At 45.2% G+C, this 18357-nt stretch overlaps 1 long non-coding RNA gene across 18 annotated transcripts in view; it reads left to right on the forward strand.

The window, feature by feature from the left end:
* Nucleotides 1-7664: 7664 nt before the first annotated feature.
* Nucleotides 7665-18357, forward strand: part of LOC121233164 — an 85045-nt gene continuing 74352 nt past the window's right edge. For 2 of the 18 annotated variants that reach the window (XR_005932001.1, XR_005932004.1), the window contains exons 1-4: nt 7674-8046; nt 9178-9397; nt 11483-13522; nt 13848-14319. This is a non-coding gene — a long non-coding RNA (uncharacterized LOC121233164). Of the gene's footprint in view, nt 8047-9177; nt 9398-11482; nt 13523-13847; nt 14320-18357 lie in introns of all 18 variants that reach the window. The other 16 variants (XR_005932005.1, XR_005932003.1, XR_005932016.1 and 13 more) reach the window with 15 other exon arrangements.

Raw genomic sequence — 18357 nt, forward strand, 5'->3', positions numbered from 1 at the left:
GTGAGAAATTTTCAGTGGGAACCAAGCCGCTCTGCTGACCTGTTTGTGCAAACACAGCCTTTAGAGGTGCTGCCATGGGGAACTGCTGCCCTTGGACTGGGGCTGGGCTGCTGCTGCAGAGCAGCAAGTGATGGCTTTCTGGTGAAATGTGCGGTTTGGGCCCTGAAGTTTCAAGTGTGATAAGTAAGGCACTGCTGGGCAACAGGTCAGAGAAAACGTCTGAGCTAGGACACATCTTCAGCTCAGATGGGTTTTAGGGGCTCAATGCAAAGAGTATTGAAGGGGGCTGCCTGTCCTTGCAGTCCGTACCGCTGATCAGTGTGTGCGGCCATGGGGTTGCCTGTGGCCTTAAGCGCTTGCTGCTCTGGCACATCTTCTGTTTGTCCCCTCCCTGAGCCTCCCTCCTGTCCCCTCACTGCCCTGACGACCTTTTGTTTAGATCAGCCATCAACTGCCATTTTGGAAAGAAACTGCTCCCCGAGCTTTTGTACTGATAACGCAGTGTGGGCTGCGATGAAGTAATTTCCTCCTGTATTTATTTTTATTTTTTGGCTAAATGATATTTAATGCTTGCTTCTTTGTCCATTCAATAACCTCTACATGGCTTTTCGAGTCCATCCTTTTAACCCTTTCTTCCCATCCTAGCTCTGCATCTTCATTTTCTACAATGCGCTTAAATAGCATTGACTTAACCCACATGGTCCTGGCAAGAGGATTCTGCAGAGCCTTTCCTCTCCGCTCCAAAGCATGGCTAGAAATACAGTTGGCCCTGCTCTTTGTGGAAAGCACATCCTGCTACCCAGCCTTCAGCGGCAGAAATTACACAAGATATTTCACCCCAACTGTAACGGGTTATTTATTGACCACAGAGAAAGGGTTGTTTTCTGGGACTCCAGATAAGGCTGGGGCCAGGAAACAGCTTGCAGTTGTCTCTTCAAATTCATCTAGTCTTTACCATAGTGTTTCATTATTTCCTCCCTCGTTATCTTCAGAGCAGAGGCTGTCAGGAAGGGGCAGGCTGGTGGCAAGGGCAGCTCAGCCTCCCTGAAACAGTCTTTTCCCACATCCTCATGATCTTGCCGAGGACGGCAAGCCGGGCTCCGGGTGCCCCCGTGTCCCCTCTCTGGCAGCGCATGAAGAAAGTTGTCCTTTTCTCCCCACTCAGCCAAGAGGGCTCTAAGAGCTTTCTAATCAGCTCACTGTCAGCCTGTTTCCTCTCATCATTTAAAACGAGCCCATGCTAGTTTTACAGCTGCCAAAGCTTTTGCTTGGATTCAAAACACGGGAGCTTTTGAGAGGCAGGTTGTAACTGCCAGGGCAGATTACTAAGGAGGCAGCAGTCTGGGGAAGATGGGCCTTTTCCTCTTGTCAAAAATACTCTGAGTGGATGAGAAATCATCACTCTGGCTAACAAGTTTTACTTGCAATTGTTCTCTTTGAAAATTGACTGTTTATTTTGTTGCTCGTTGTCAGACGTGTAGCTTTGTAAGTGAGATGACCCAAATGTCTGTGTAAATATGTGAAATTCCCACGGGAGGTGAGTGGTGTCAGGCTTTTGGTTTTACTCATGCATTTGTAGGAGGCTGCAGGTTTCTCCTGTTGATGCTTTTAGAAATCTCACTGGCATATCAGTGCTCAATGTACACACTTCATTGACCTGTTTCTGCTGCTCCAAACACGAGTATTGGCAGGGCTGAATCATGCTAAGATACATCCTGACTATGAAGAGGCAGTTCCAGCTTTTTTCACAGTTGCTCAGGATGCCTGTGAGGATTATGAAAGCCAGGCAAAAGTTTTCAAAAAAGGGTGTTAGGAGCCACTCATTTTAGTGTCAGCCTGATTTTTCAGATGGGCTGTACCTCTCTTCTTCAAAGCAGGCCTCCAAAGCAGTGGCATGTCATGCACAGCAAATAAGAACAGCAACGTGCAAAATCACCAACTGCATTTGAAAACCTTGGCATAAGTTATTAACCATTAATGCAAGCACGTACCCATTACATTCAGCAAATTTGTCATCTACGACAGACTTCTTTCTAGCTTAGCCTTGTTACTGAGTGGATACTAATTTGCAGTATTCAACAGGGAGCTTTCTTCTACCTCCCCTCAACTCTTCTCTTCATCCACATGTACAGTGAAGGTGGCCTGCATTGGCACAGAGCAAAGGCAGGCAGCATGTTGGTGCAGCCCCTTGGAAAACCTTTGTCAAGAGCTATGTCAAGGCAGACAATGGCCTTTCTCATACAATTGGGAAGTTGTAGGTAGCTGTGCCTGGATACCAGGATCAGTCTGCAGGACAAGCTGGAGGCAAATGTGGTCTACACTTCTAAAAAGTTAAGAAAACTGCATCCATCCAATGCTGGATGTACAAACCATGGTGCTTGACTTGTCCTGCAGTTCCTTACACACCCTTGGTGTGGGAAGGAGACAATGTGCAGGAGGAGGGTGAAGTGCACCAGAGATGCCCTGGGGCATGTGGAATACAAGGGTGGTGGAGGTCATGGTGGCACAAGGTTGAGATCTGGGGCAGGGTTATGTGGGATAAGGTCTCCTGAATGTAGGCTCCATGGGCTGGAGGGGGAAGGAAGGCAAGACCTGGGTCCCAGGTTCATAGGTAGATGGGAATGGCACATTTACAGGTTTTGGAGCCACTTATGATCTCCCTCCAAGTCTTGCTGGGAGCTGTGCACCCTCTAAACAAAAACCTACCACTTGGTACATACTTTTAGGGAAGTTTTGTGATGTTAGAGCCCTAAAATAAAACCCAAATGCTCCAATGATGGTACCTGTACAGATTGCACAGCAAAGCATGGAAATGGGGAGAGGGGCCCCTTGTATTGCCCACTTTCAACATTTGTTAGCAGAGATGTGCTCTTGAGAAAAGGGCTTGTTGTTGTGGGCAATGACATTATTCCCAACACATTCCGTTCATACCATATCCATGTGGAAAAAAAATCCTTTCTGCTGGTATGTCATTGACATTTAGCATCAGTTATTGAGTGTATTTGATCTTTTATGTTCTGAATTTCATGAAAATCAAAGTGGATATATTAGTCTTCTTGAAATTGTGGGACAGCTTCAAACACAGAAGTTGCACTACATGCTGCAACCCGGGGTTTACACAAGAAAATGTTGCAGCTGAAAATACACGCTGACAGAAACTTGTCTGGTTTTTATGGCGCTCTCCTTTTGCCCTACTTTGATTGTCTGAAAAATATAATATCTATAGTAGCCTGAATTTTAAAGTGATGATACCAACATTAATAGGACAAATTATGATGCAATATTTAGGCTTCATTAGTTTCTTTAAAGTACTTCTTTCACATTACAAAATTTCATTTAGGAAAACTGGTTCTGTTTTTTGATGTGGGTTGATTCCCCTCCACCTATGATTACTGAGTTTGCCATGTGAAAAGAAACAACTGTTCTTTCTAACACCAGACTACCTACATGATCAGCAAATTGGTTTAATTTCTTCTGGTGCTAGAAATATATAAGCTTTAATCATGAATCAGATACACACCCTCTGAAATATGTTAACTCATCAAAGCAAAGGGCCCACTAGCCTTTAAAGAGAAGCCTTTATTATACATGCTATATAATACCTGATATTTATATTATATAGTTTGGTTTTAGTTATATAGTTTGATGTGTATATACATGTGTTTGATGTGTGTATATGTATATACGCTGGTTTCAATCCAGGTGTAATGCTGACCCACAGGAGGCTGGGCTGGGCCATCTGATCTTCTCTTTTAGCCTTCTCTGGAAGTGTGGAGAATTAACATGGATAGTCTGCTTATAACAATTCTTCATGGATTTTATATTTTCTCAATTTCAGTAATGGCTTGAGTTTATTCAGGTTCATTTTTGACAGTGACTATTCCATGGAGTGAAGGAAGTATCCTTTGTCGCACCTTACCTTTGCTGCATTACAAAAGAAGCATACAGAGAGTGGAAGCAAGGATGGGTAACCTGGGAGAATACAGAGACATTGTTTGAGCATCCAGGGGCTAAGTTAGGAAAGCCAAAGCCCAATGGAATTGAATCTGGCCAGGGATGCTAAAGACAACAAGAAGGGCTTCTATAGGTACATAGGTGACAAAAGGAAGTCTAGGGAAAATGTGGGCCCATTGCTGAATGAGATGGGGCCCCTGGTTACACAGGACATGGTAAAGGCTGAGGTACTGAAGGCCTCCTTTGCCTCAGTCTTTACTAGCAAGATGGGCCTTCAGATTCCCACGACCCAGAGAACAGGGGGAAAGGCTGGAGCAAGGAAGATGTACCCTTGATGGAAGAGGATCAGGTCAGAGAATACTTAAGCAAACTGGACATACATACATCCATGGGCCCTGATGAGATGCACCCATGAGTACTGAGAGAGCTGGCAGATGTCATTGCAAGACCACTCTTGATAATCTTTGATCATGGCAACTGGGAGAAGTACCCAAAGACTGGAGGAAAGCAAATGTCACGCCTATCTTCAAGAAGGGCAAGAAGGAGGACCCAGGGAACTACAGGCCGGTCAGCCTCCTCTCCATCCCTGGGAAGGTGGTGGAGCAGCTAATCCTGGAAACCATCTCCAGGCATATTTAGGAGAAGAAAATCTTCAGAAGTAGTCAGCATGGTTTCACCAAGGGGGAGTCATGTTTGACCAACTTGATAAACTTCTACAGTGAAATGACTGGCCTGGTAAAGGAGAGGAGAGCAGTGGATGCTGTCTACCCAGACTTCAGTAGAGCCTTTGACACTGTTGATATATGGGCTGAATGAGCAGACAGTGAGTTGGATTGAAAACTGGCTGAAAGGCTGGGCCCAGAGGGTGATGATCAGCGGCATGAAGGCTAGTCAGAGACCAATAACTGGTAGTATACCCCAGGAGTCAATACTGGATGCAGTCCTGTTTAACATCTTTGCTAATGATCTGGATGATGGAGCAGAATACACTCTCAGCAAGTTTGATGATGACACAAAACTGGGAGGAGTGGCTGATATGCCAGAGGGTTGTGCTGCCATCCAGAGGGACCTCAACAGGCTGGAGAAATGTGCTAACAGGAACCTCATGAAATTCAACAAGGGGAAATGCCAAGCCCTTCACCCAGAGAGAAACAACCCAGGCACCAGTATATGCTGGGGGCCACCCAGCTGGAAAGCAGCTTGGCAGAAAAGGACACGGCGGTCCCGGTGGACACCAAGCTGAACATGAGCCAGCAATATGCCCTTGTGGCAAAGAAGGTCAATGTTGTCCTGAGTTGCATTAGACAAAGCATTGCCAGCAGGTCAAGGGAGGTGATCCTTCCCCTCTACTCTACTGGTGAGGCCACACCTGAAGTGCTGTGTCCAGTTCTGGGCTCCTCAGTACAAGAAAGACATGGACATACTGGAGAGAGTCCACAATGAAGGGCCACAAAGATGATTAAGGGACTGGAGCATCTCTCCTATGAGGAAAGGATTTGGCAGCTGGGACTGCTTAACCTGGACAAGTCTGAGGAGAGTAATCTTACTAATGTATATCAATACCTGAAGGGAGAATGAAAAGAAGAGGGAGCCAGGCTCTTTTCAGTGGTGCCCAGTGACAGGACCAGAGGCAATGGGCACTAACTGACATACAGGAGGCTCCCTCTGAACATCAGGGAACACTTTTTCACTGTGAGGGTGACCGAGCACTGGCACAGGTTGCCCAGGGAGGTGGTGCAGTCTCTATTCCTGGAGATATTCAAAAGCCATCGGCAACTGGCTGTAGGTGTCCCTGCTTGAGTAGGGGGGTTGGACCAGATGACCTCCAGGGGCCCCTTCCAACCTCAACCATTCTGCAATTCTGTGATTCTGTGATTATATTTGTTTTTAAGTCCTTGCTCATGTTTGATTTTTACATGATTACTGTGTCAGGAAAACCCTTTATTCAGTTGCATCTGCAAAATGTGCTGCAAAATGTTGTCCATGTTGTCCCACTTTGTGCATAGAGGAGAGCAGGGTTTACTTGTGCAATGGATGAATTTTCTATTTTTAAAAAATCTGGCCCATTGTTTTGCTTCTACAGCAAATCATCAGAGCGTCTGAGTCCATCTGCTTTTAAGAATCCTTATTGTTCCTCCGGGAACAATAAACAGCATGCTACCAAGAACCCATGAAACTGGATTGTAGTTTTCATGTATTTCTGTTCCCAAACAGACAAGTAACCAAAATGTTTGTGTGCAGTAGAAGTGTCGCTCAAGAGTTTGTTTGGAGGTGTTGGGTATCTCTGGGCTTCCTGTGGCTGGCAGGGAATGGGGGTCCTAACATAACCTTGTACCTGTCAGAGAGAGCTCCTCCCCACATCCCAGGGTTTGGCATTAGTAACTTCCCTTCTTGGCCCTATTAGGATGGCAAGAAACTCCCTCTGACCTCTGGAGGTCCAAAACACTGTTCCTGGGACAGGTCCTCCCTGTTCCATTTGGCTTTGCCATCTCCAGACAACTGCCCCGTCTTAGCCTCACTCGGGTGACCATGAGCTAACATGAGGTGAAGGTTTATTTCACCAAGGGGGTTCTCATCACAAACTCAGAAAGAGAGTCAGAACCCCCAAAATGTGAATACAATCCAAGTCAAGGCTTAACCCCCAGGCTGCCTAGTGCTGCTCACCTGTGGCTTCTGGGACCCAGCCCAGCCCCACAGATTGACAGCAGGTGGGTTCAGGGGGCTCCTTTCTCCCTAACCCCTGCTAGCTACTGAATGAATGAAATGAACTACATGATCCAAGGGACTGACAAATGCTGAGATGATGTTCTTGTTTTTTTAATACCGCACACTATTTAACCTCAGTGACTGATGGATGTGGGGAATAGATGGGACTGCTGCTGAAGGTCAACACCCTCAGGCCCTCAATTAAGGCGTCTGAAGTCACAATAAATTTTTCCAGGCAAGCAAAATGAGAGACAAGTAGTTCCCAGGTGAGGATCCAAACAAATCAAATGCACCTTATCAGCCACATTGTAGCTCTTTATGCATCACAAGGAAGCAGAAATAGCTCAAACACATGAAGTAGTTTCCAACTATCTGTAGTTACCTGGGGGTCTTTGACTTGGTTCAGTCATGAACGCCAAGAAGTTGTGTTTGTAATGTTGCCAGCCACTAACATGGGAGCAACTCTGCGGGCACAAATTGAAATGTGACCTAATCAGAGAGCTGCGGGAGAAGCAAGATGATTAAAAAGGAGGCACACTGGGTCTGACGGAGATCAATGCTGACAGGAAAGAAAAAAGAGATTGGTAGTCTCTTAAAGCTTGCTTAAAATCAGTCCTGTCCAGTTGGGAATGCTGGCGTGAATGCAGCAGTGAGTTCTGAAATGAGATGAACAGTTTATGTCAAAATAATGCAACAAATTCCAGCCCCAAGTAAATGTACAAACCCAAGTTCTGTGCTGTGCCTGAGGCCCTGATCCTGCAGACAATTACATGCATGAGAAAGCCCAGTGAATGCAGGTCTATTCATGCATGCATGAACACTCACAGGATTGGGGTTTTATTGTGCATCCCCTACAATCTACTGGATGGGATAGACATCAGCCTGAACTGTGGCCCATGTTTTCTCAGGGAGAGTTAGAAAACTAAACAAAACACATAACAAACCTGAGGCACATTTCACATCTGAGTCACTGAAAGTTTGTACATGAAACACATGTATACAAAACTGGACAAGTTTATTTTCCACAAGGCAAGCTAAGGTTTTGTATTTTTTTTTTTTTAACTTATAAGGAAAGGGAGGAAATTCCTCCTCCTCCCTTCCCTGCCCATACATTTCCCTCGTTCGTGAGTCTTTAGAAGGCTATGAAACTGCACCAGGAACAAACAAGGACTTTCTTTAGTGAATAAATATTTACGACAGCCAACTTGGATACCTAAGGCTGAGGCTGATTTCTCTGAAACATGCACCAGAAACTCTCAGGGCTTGATCCTGCCCGGACTGAAACATGCCTCCTGGAGCAGCAGCTGCTCCTCATAACACATGTCTGAAATCTTGAGCAGGACCACAGAGCACTTTGATGGAACTGGGTTGGCCAGTTTGTGCTGGGTAAGTCAAACATTTCTACATGTGCCATCAGAATGAATCTGTTTCACTTTACTTGGTGTCCCGGATCTAATTCTGTATGTAAGGCCACTTGTTTGTTTGGCCAGTGCTTTCCTGGGGCCAAAAAGTTGATCTCTGAAGTGTGAGCTTGACGTCAGTGCCAACAAAGGCGAATCTCTTCCTACAGGGCTGATCTTGATGCTGCAGTATTAGTGGTACCTCAGCTGGGCACCTGGGGAAAATGCTGGGGTATGTCAGGGTTTTTCCTGATGTCCTTGGTCAGTTCTGATTCCTGGGTAGTAAGAGCATTGGGATCAAGGGAAAAAAGAAAATCTTTTTTGTTTGAGGTAGAACAAAAGTTGCACAAATTAAGAACTTGAAATATGAGCCTGATATAAGGCTGCTGGTAATAAATAGAACAGAAGATCATTTGGCAAGTCCAAAACTGTAATGTAATATGTTCCCAAATGAGGCATATTTGTAAGCCTACTGGAATGCCATTATCTGAGGAGCCCTCCTTTTTATTTATGATCTTGACTCTCCACAGCATATAATTTAAGGTCTCATCGAGTTGAGTAAAGGGCACAGGATCAGCATTCACAAAACATGAGATAACTTCTCAGCTCTTTCAGTGAATGACCTTGTCAGCCAACCCCTGTCACTTTGCTCTGTCCACCCTCTGCTTCTCAAGGAGGAGGGTGAGCCCTGGGTCTGGTCTGGTGGGTCGCTCTGTTTGCATGGAGCTTCATTTCAGCTCCCATTGCTAGATATGATGGCAAACCGCTCAAAAACTTACAGTATGTTTCCTGTAGATTCTAACATCCCCAGACTCTCTAGATCTCAAGCCTGGGATCAGATCTGGGATGATAATGCATAAAACTGCCTACATAGAGCGACCACAGTAGAAAAGGCGAGAGGGCTACCTGTCTATGCTGGAGGCAGTCCTCTCTGGAAGGGCTAGTTGCGCGAGTCTGAAGTTTCTTGTTTCATTGTTTTGTCTATTTGTTTTTCTCCTTAGTATAAGTTGAGTTGCTCAATAGTTTAAGCAACAAAGATTTATGGAGAAAATAGATTGTCCCAATTCCTTATGAGGGAAAATATCACCCCAAGTTTATTTCCACCTTTACTTTCCAGCTGCCTCTGTTTTCTGTGCACTCAGATGTTTTGGCCGTGGCTTGGAAGCCCAGCCCTGCTGCCACATGAAAGCTCACAGAGCCAGGAAGGATCTCATCACATTGAGAAACTGAATTCGTAGCAGAGCTGGAAAAGCCTCTTGGTTCTGACTCAAAACGTTTCTAGAATGGGGTTTCAGGGCTTACGCTGGAAGCGGTTTGCTGCAGTCAAGCTGTGCAAGGTGCCGCCAAATGCCTCCTTGTCCATCCCCTCAGTGCCAGCTCATGGGCGCCAGTGCCACGATCACATGCATCTCCATTTCACTGCTGCTCTTTCTGTCCTCTGCTTGTCACTGAGCATTTGGTTAGCATAAAGGAAGGGGCCGCATCTGCCCTCCGTCAGTGCCCTTACGTCCCCCCTCCCCACCCACCCACTCTGGCAGCCGGTGCCTTCCTCATTGCACCAATTATATAATGAAATATAGTGAAAATATAGTGAAAATAATGCTGAAAAGAGCAGCCCCTCCCAAGTTATCACTGCGAATGTGCCTGGCTCCCTTCCCCTGCAGCTAGCTTAGGTGTCTTCAGTGCCCTCCACCCCCACCCTTCACTCCTGGGTGTGCAATCCCTGTCAGCAAAAGCCAGCAAGGTCCCTCCGTGGCAGGGGCACATCCATGCTGCAGCACAGCCCCCTGCCCCATGTCAGGGCTATGCCCGGCCATGCCTTCCCAGTGCACCCACGAGTTATGCCTTTGAGACCGGGCTGCGGATTTCCACATGCATCTGCTGGAAATGTGGCTTAAATATTGAACCTGCCCAACTCCCTTCGCTGAGAGAGCTCCAGTGGCAGTATACGGTTGTGTACACAGGGATAAAATCCTCTGTGGAGGTTAGCGTGTGTGCTCTTTGTGGGTAACAATTTTAAACATTAATTCCTCCCCACTTTGACTTCAGAGGTGCAGGTACCAGCTCCCAGTTGGAGGCTCTGCCTCCCCTCTACCCTGCCCTGCCTGTGACTGCTGAGGTTTGCACTGAGGCTGATGTTCAGTTTAAACTCTTGGTAGAGAAACACTGACAGACAACTTATTTCTCCAATAGTTAAAGGAACATGGTAAAACAGTTTGTTAATCGAAAAATCAGTCCAAACTTTAGAGCATGATAATTTAGTGCAGATGTACCCCTTGGATACCAAACACTGCTTCCCTCCCACAACGCAACATACTTTCTGCCACATTTGTCACTGAAAAGCTTTCTTTAAAAAAGGGAGAAAACAGCTAGGTCAGTCCAAAATGTGTAGTTAGTTCTCCTTTAACTCTGAAATGGCAGCTAAATGACAGAAATACTTTAAGAACTAGAGAAAAGCACTGTAAATCCCCTTCTCACTCAGCAGGTTGTTACTATGGAGTGATACAACTGCAGGATACAAGACCAAAATAAGAAAACAAAAAAAGCCAGAAGATAGTAATGTGAGCCAGCTTGTTCTGTGTATTAGCCTCTGTCCTGCTGTAACATCCTCTTCCTGACATTTTCAAGCTGAAAAAAAATTATACAGTACAATTAGATTATTCAAACTTTCTGATTATTCCAAGTGGGGTCATTGGCTCCCAGCATGAGTTTCACCAAGGAAATTCTCCTTGCCCCTAACTCTACTTATCCTGGGGAAGTGTACTTGAGCTGGATGCACAGAGAGTGCCTTGTTCTGCAGTTTTCAAAGCTTTTTTTTTGTTATGCATGTGCTGCATGCTGGGAGAGGAGTTGAAGTGGGAAAACAGGACACTTCATTTGGGGGTAGCACCCCAGCCCTGCACAGGTGGAGGTGGTCCATGGGCAGGAGTCGCACGGCTTTGGTGCATCTTCTGTGGCCCACTACGCACTGGAGAAAAGCTCATATTGACTGAGTGTTCCTGGCTTGCTTGCTTTCTTACTCACCTATGCAACTCGGATGATTGCTAAGAGGAAATGTGGGTAGTAGCATTTGTTTAAAACACAAAACAAAACCGGAAAGCTCCCTGACCAAATGCCCTTCCCTCTTTTAAGATAACACGTCAGAGTGAAATGTACGGTTAGCTTTACTTTTTCTCAGCTTAAGTGCATACTTGCCTGTTGTCTGCCTACCGACCATGTCTAGTGTAAAAAATAAACCAGCTGTGCTGCCACTCTGATAGGTAGCAGTCCAGGTTTGCCTCTGGGCAGATATTTACTGCTACATCTGGCTTTGCTTTGCCATATTGTTAACCTCCCTTTCCTTTCTACATTTGTTTTTATTAAATTTCCCATCTGAATCCTCTAGTTTGTATTTCTAATGTCAACAATTGCTTTTATCACAGATAATAACTTCCTCTTACAAAAGCTGTACCATCCTACATGCATTTCAAATTACATTTTATGGACAAACATTGAAGTACAGTTATTGGCAGTGCATGCAATTGCATATATTTATAGTAATCAAATTCTAAGGTATGAGAGCCAAGAAGTAAGTTGGTTGCCATTTTCTTAATCATGTATTTAGTTGACAATGTAGTTAGTTCTGCTAAAGCTTAATGAAGTTTGCATTGTGATATTGTGATGTTTATGAAGTAAGTTATGTGGTATGCTTAAGCATGCTATAAAAACAGTTATAAAAATACAAACTCTTCCTTTAACTTGCCACAATAAGTAAAATCTGAAATCACTAGAAAGGATAAACATCTATTGATATATAGATTGGAAAAGGAATCTGGACATCTCCAAATAAAGAAGACAGATTATTTTTATTAAGTAGGACCGAGAAATCGTATCTTGTCTCTTTTACCCATACTGCCACAGGCTTTATGCAATTCATTGACCCTTTTGGAGCTTCATCTCCCACATATACAATACATCACAAAAGGACTGTGAGATGGAGTAGTGCTTGTAAGAAATGTTGAGACCTTCTTTTGGAAGGTACCAGAAAAGGCCTTGTTTATGTGTTTGGTTCATTTTGGTTGGGAATTTAAGGTGACATAGCCATTTCTGGCAATCCTCCTGTGGGTGCTCTTCCTCTGGAATAAAACTGCCTTACCAGAAATGGTCTGGATCCACTCCACTAACTTGTGTTTGCTTCTCTGGCATATACTAAAGTGAAGAAACATGGGATATCCATAATCCTCTGTTTAGATGTAGCATCTGTTAGCATGGACAGCTCAGGAGAGCAAGGAGCATTGCCTGAGGTAAGCATTTAGTTTTCTTTCCAGTTAAACATATCCATGCCTACTTTGCTGCAGAGGAACAGTTTCCTCACGTCACTCACATGGGCTTGACTTGTCCCATACTTTTTTGGCATCTCCAGTAAGATTTAGTGTATTCCCTAATTCCACTGCTCCATATAAAAGTTTCTCAGTGACAGCTCTTTTCTGAGACATTTTAACCACTATCTGGCTTCCTCGTACCCTTTGCAAAGTATTGTGCTCTATTGCTAACGTAGTCACCATGCCTTTAAACAAAACCCCACCTAGCACTGAGGCTCTGTCTGAGCTTCCCGGCAGAGCCTGGGAATGTGCCTCCCTTGGCTCACAGACACTTTCTACAGCATCTCATCCCCAGCAGTCACATGAGCAGTCCTGCTCCATTTTCTCTGTGAGCTGACAGGACTTCGACCATCAGATCATCATGTTTAGGAGGTGCTTTGGCAGTCAGCTGTTGGATGCTCATGGGAGCATGTCTGCAGCCAGCACATCTCCTCTTAGCTTGTATGTAGCTTGCAGAGTTGAAGCTTGCAGCTCAAAAAATCATCTTGCTATTGTATTTTCTCCCCTCAGTACTGTTACAAACTGTGCCCTTTCCCATGTGGTTTTTTTTCATGCAGACATTTTTCACATGCTTTCTCAGATCACCTCTGGAAACCTTCTTTACCTTCTTATCTACTTTGCTCTGTATCAGGTTTTCTGGGAACACCATGGTTTGTGAAATAGCTTAACGTGAAAAACGGTCCCACTGGCTTTCAGGCTGAATCCTTTTGTTGACAGTATCTGGAGTATCCATTGCTCTGATAACTAATTCCTTGTTGCTCTTCTAACACTGTGCTCAGATCACTGCACAAACATTAGACCCATTTGCTGCTGTATGCCACTCTTTGTGGACCCTGATCTTGGGCTTGACATAGTTTTATGCTTTGGGTCCCTTTTCTGGCTATTGCCTGGTAAATTTGAATTGCAGAAAAAAAGAGTGAAAGTCAGTTCCAAGTCTCTGGGCAGTCTCCTGCTCTGAGCATCTTGTCCTGGAATTGATCCCATCCTGCTCTCTGAAAAGGTAAATGGCTCCACTCTGCCAGAGTGCATCTAGATGGCCCAGTGGGAGCACAGGAGCTGAGTGTCATCTTTGAAAGCCTGGCTAAGGAGCGGGTGATGGAGGTACCACACAGCTCATGAGCTTCTTTTCCCTTTTCACGCATGCTAGATCTGTCACCCCACTGTACAGATTGTGCACATCAAGGCCAGCCACACCATAGGGAGCTCCGTGATAATGCTGACATCCTTGTACTCAGCGTACACCTGCCTCTTCCCCCCATCCTTTACAGTCACTCCTGTTCCGTGCATCTCCCCATCTGTGCTGGCTCACCACTTTGAAGGCTGTACTGGGAAGCCATCTGAGAGCAAATCCAGCTTTAGAAAGTAAAAAAAAGATTTTTTTCTTACATTTTTAAAAGCTGGATCTTCTTCTTAATCTGTATTTCAGCTTGCCACATGAAGAGTGGTGCTGGCACAAAGTCAGGGGCTGTGCAATACGGCGCCAGAGTGGGAATGGACACCACATTCGGGAAAACACCCAAAGTTGATTTTGCTGCATGTTTTACATCATGGACCCACGGCCTGTGCCAAGCTGATCTGCACTCTCTCTTCTAAGGTGAAGAAAAGTCTCCATCCTCTTAGCAGCTTCCAGCATTCCTGGCCATGTCATGCAGCAGGATCCAAGGGCTTTTTGACATCACTGGGAAAAAATGAATCCTCCCTTCTAGTGCTTTCTGCATTTCTGTTTCTATGCTCTCTGAAGTCACCGGTCTGGATACTGAAGTGTATGTTCTGCTTTGGCAGCATGTGAGGGATTTACAAGAGGAGCAAACTCTCCATTTTGCTGATGACCTTGGGGAAATGGGAGTGGACGGCAGGTTGCTGCTCATTGTCAGAGAGTTCATGTGTGCCTCCCCAGGGTAGGCTCTGCACGGGAACAGCCTCTGTGTGTTTAGTTTTTGCTTAGAATAGATGCGTAATAGATATTTCAGGAGAAAACACTTGTTAATTAGAGGTGAAGCCAGAGATGGGCAGACTGGGAAAGGTCAGAGCTCTGGAAAATGTTTGTCAATTTGAATCTGTCTAAAATTGGGCAAAATAAGTGTGTGTGTGGGGTTAACTGGATGGTTTGTTTAGAGAAGTTAGGCTTCCAGGGTTTTCAAACCTGGTGTAACTGGGAGGTGCTCCTTTCAGGACGCCACTAGTCCTTTCCCAACCTACACAGGGTTCTGTACAGTGCCAAGACTTTGGCCAGATCATTGCCTGGGCTTTTCTAGCCACTTACTCTCTAAAACTCAGTTCAGAGCCTTCATGTTACAGCCCAAGTAGTGGCAAGGCCCTTTCTGTTATATGTGTTTGAATAACAGTACATTCATTTGGCTTGGCTTATGTGCTATCCTGTCTCTTAGCTTGTGCTGTGTTTGCTGATACAGTCGATTCCTTTATCCAGTTCCCAGACCAAAGATTGTCCCAGCTGAAAGATGCTCCTGAGGTTTGCAAGCAGCCAGGGAAAGATAACTATTTAGAGAGAAGCAGAGTATCAACTCAACAGGATTGAAGAGTTTTAGCAAGTGTTTAAAATTTGCTTTTCTAAACTACCTACATGTAGTTTTGTATGCTCAAAAACTGTTAGGCAGTTATGAGATACATTGGCTGGGTGTAAAGTTAAAATTGTGCTTCATCGTTTCAGAGACACATTAGAAAAACTTGTGTCTAGGCCTTTTTTTGCACAATTTGCACAGTCCTATCCTGTCTGATTTAGTTGCCTCTGGCTAAAGAGCCTAGAAACACTCTCCTGGCACCTCCAGGAGTCTCTCATTTCATACAAAAACTACCATGCTTGGGAAGATCCAAGTGCATGACTTTAAAATCAGGTTCCACAATTGTGTGGTGAAGGGAATTCAGAGGAGGACACAAGGAGCCAAGAACATGACTGAAGCAGTATCACTTTGAATCCAGAGGGAACACTCGTGATATTTGCTCAGTTTTATATTGGAGCCAATCTGACACAGCTTGTCTGTCAGTTGTGATACAAATTTAAGTTTTGTTTTAAAACCAGTTAATTTATTCTACAGGTTGAAAATGCTTCAGCCAAGTTGTCTTCATTATGGAAGCAAATTCTTGACACATCCTAGCTGATGATGGCAAAGAGACAAACCCTTTGCTTTTTTGTTTTGTTTTACTTTGTCACAAGAATGTTTGAGAAATTAAATTCCCGTACCTAATGAGGAGCTAGTTTTCAAACACATCTCTGCCTATCTCAGAGCATTGCTGCTCAGGAATCAGGAAAAAAATTGTGTACACATCAGAAGAATAAAAATGATGCTCTTTTTGTTATTTTTCTATGGCATTTTTACTGTGGAAGTTGAGTTAATATTTTCCTGCCGAAGTGCCCTGCTGAGTCTGGAAGAGCAAAGGCAAGGGCAGGCAGCAGTGCTCCCCAGGACAGTGAGGGATTTTGCTCACTGGGCATTTGGAGGTGTTTGAAGTGCAGGTACGGGTGTACGGGACCCATTGGTATTGGCCAGATTGGTGCCTCTCGCTGTAGCTCCGCCGAGGCTGGTGACAGCCACCATCCCTCGAGCAGCCGCAGGGACGCTGGTGGGAGCGTGCGGTGTGCTGATGGCTGGGGTGGGCAGGGGGAGAGAGGAGTGAGGTGCAACAGCTCTTTAAATTTCCCGTGGAAACCCAAGCCTTCTGCCCCCATGCTCGCCCCCTCACCAAGGGGGTCACCACAAGCAGGGGGCTCTTCATGAAGATCGTTGATTCTCTGAAACCTGCATCTGTCAGTGTACAGCTTGTTTGTGTTTCAGTGAATCCTGGGTCTGGTAAGCATGTTTTATGGGCCCGCTGTTGCAGTTGTTATTGCTAACAGATTTCCCACCGCTGCATTCAAGCAGGGGTATTTCATGTCTCTCTGCAACTTAGGATGATGTTTCCCCTTGTGAAGGCTGCATTTCGTGTTGAGACATTTCCAGCCTGCTGTCAGAAAACATGAACATTTCTAAATCTCCTTGTCAGGATAACAGCAGAGGGAATGCTGAAACGGTGACAGGGGGGAAAAAAAGCCTTCCGGCCAAAGACTCTTGGCTGGAAGGTCATCTACACTACTGCTTTCATAAACAGTCACACGCAACCATGAGCTAATTTAGGTGGATAAGAAATAAAACCATGTCTCTCTTCATAGCCCAAGTCTTCACATCACCCATTGATGCCAATGAACTGGGTGAAGTCCAAACTCATCACTTGGGTGGGCCTGAGGAGCTCATTCAGAAACAGCTGTGCCTTGAGAGCCATCATGGTCTCCTGCCTTCTCACAGTCCCCTCCTCATGAGCCTTTGGTCAAGGCCATTGCAGAGTTGTTCCGTCCCTCTGGTGCAGGACCATGACCTCACCTAATGGTACCTGAGCCTAGGCACTGCATGGTGGTTTCACCAGGACATCTGAGTAGCAAATTAATACTGGTGAGAACCACCTTATTTCATTTTATTACCATGCACTGTTGAAGCTTACAGCTAAGTTAGATATCCCAGACTGTCTTTATCATCCACCAGAAAAACTGGTGCTTCTAGGGAGGTATTTTGGATAGAAGGAAGCATGTGGAAGGAGCTCAGTGCTGCTCGGCCAGACACAGATATCCATGCTGTGACTAAGTCCCAACTAATTTGCAGCTAGTTCTCCATGCATTTCAGGGGAGGGAGACTGGTGACTCCAGTGGACGGTCACTCCACTGTCTTAGATACCTCCCTTGCACTGCCCACGGAGGTAGCCAAGACGACCCCGGCAGAGTGAGCACTGAACTTTCAGATGTTAGATAAGCTCAATCCCACTCCATCTGCTGATACAACTGAGGGATGCTGCCGTTGCCTCGCTGTAGCATAGTCCATGCCAGCAGGGCTCTGCCTGTGCCTTCTGGGAGGTGTCACCATATGAACTCCCCACTGTCCCTTTGGGCTTGAGACTCCTCTGGAGAAGGCAGTGCCATTCTCAGCATAGCATTTATGGTCACTCCTCTGATCAGGATTGGAGAGAGGCGAGCCCCATCTCCAGCCCTCCATGGGAGTTCTTATGTTGCTCTGGGCAAATCCTTCAGCTGGGGATCAGCAGAGACATCTCTCATGGGCTGTCAGCAAAACATTGTGTCAAGGGTCCTCAGGGTCCCCCACAGCGAGGCAGCGCTGGACACCAGGGTACTCCCACGCTGGAAATAATAGATGTTCATATTCAATTAGATGTTAACTTAATTCCAACTAAGATACTCACTCAGGTCTTACTTCTGCAGAGCCAGAAGTGGACTTGAATGTTTTTCCTATCATGGAGTGAGGCAGGTATAGACCAGGAGACATCTAGTCTCCAAAGCAGAGGGAATCACTTAAAAATTGCTGATGGGGGTAGAAGCTGAGGCGGTAGAAAATGCTGGACTTTGCCTCTGGATAACAGTTCCTGTGTGCACTGAGGGAGAAGGTTGTGTGTCAAACTTGCCCTTCTGCTTTAATGAAAAATGCATTAGGGTGGCCAAAACATGAAGAGCTCTGTAAATAAAAGGCAAATAGATAAGATGCAATTTCTTATGATCTCTCCAGAGCCACATTGTCTCATCTTCATCATTTAATTACAGATGTAAAGTTGAGTAAGTTGCCAAAGTAAACTGTCCTGAAACAGAACAAATATTCTGGGCACAGAAGCAGTCTTTTGATAAGGTTTTGCATTTATCTGTGAAAAGAAATTTGAAGAGATTTGCTAGCAGCATTTGTTTTTTTTGTAAACTATGTGCACTTCTTTCGGGGTTTGTTTACTGGCCTGGGTCCACTATCTGTGTGTCAAGAGCCCTTAGCAATATTGTTATATTTTGACAGAGCCTTTATAACAGTCATAATGTAGTTGCTGTATTTTGAATCACCTTGCACGTTAACTAAACAATTCAGAATGTATTTGTCACAGCTTGCAAACATTTCTGT

The sequence above is a fragment of the Aquila chrysaetos genome, chromosome 3, assembly GCF_900496995.4.
Source record: "Aquila chrysaetos chrysaetos chromosome 3, bAquChr1.4, whole genome shotgun sequence".
Taxonomy (NCBI): domain Eukaryota; kingdom Metazoa; phylum Chordata; class Aves; order Accipitriformes; family Accipitridae; genus Aquila; species Aquila chrysaetos.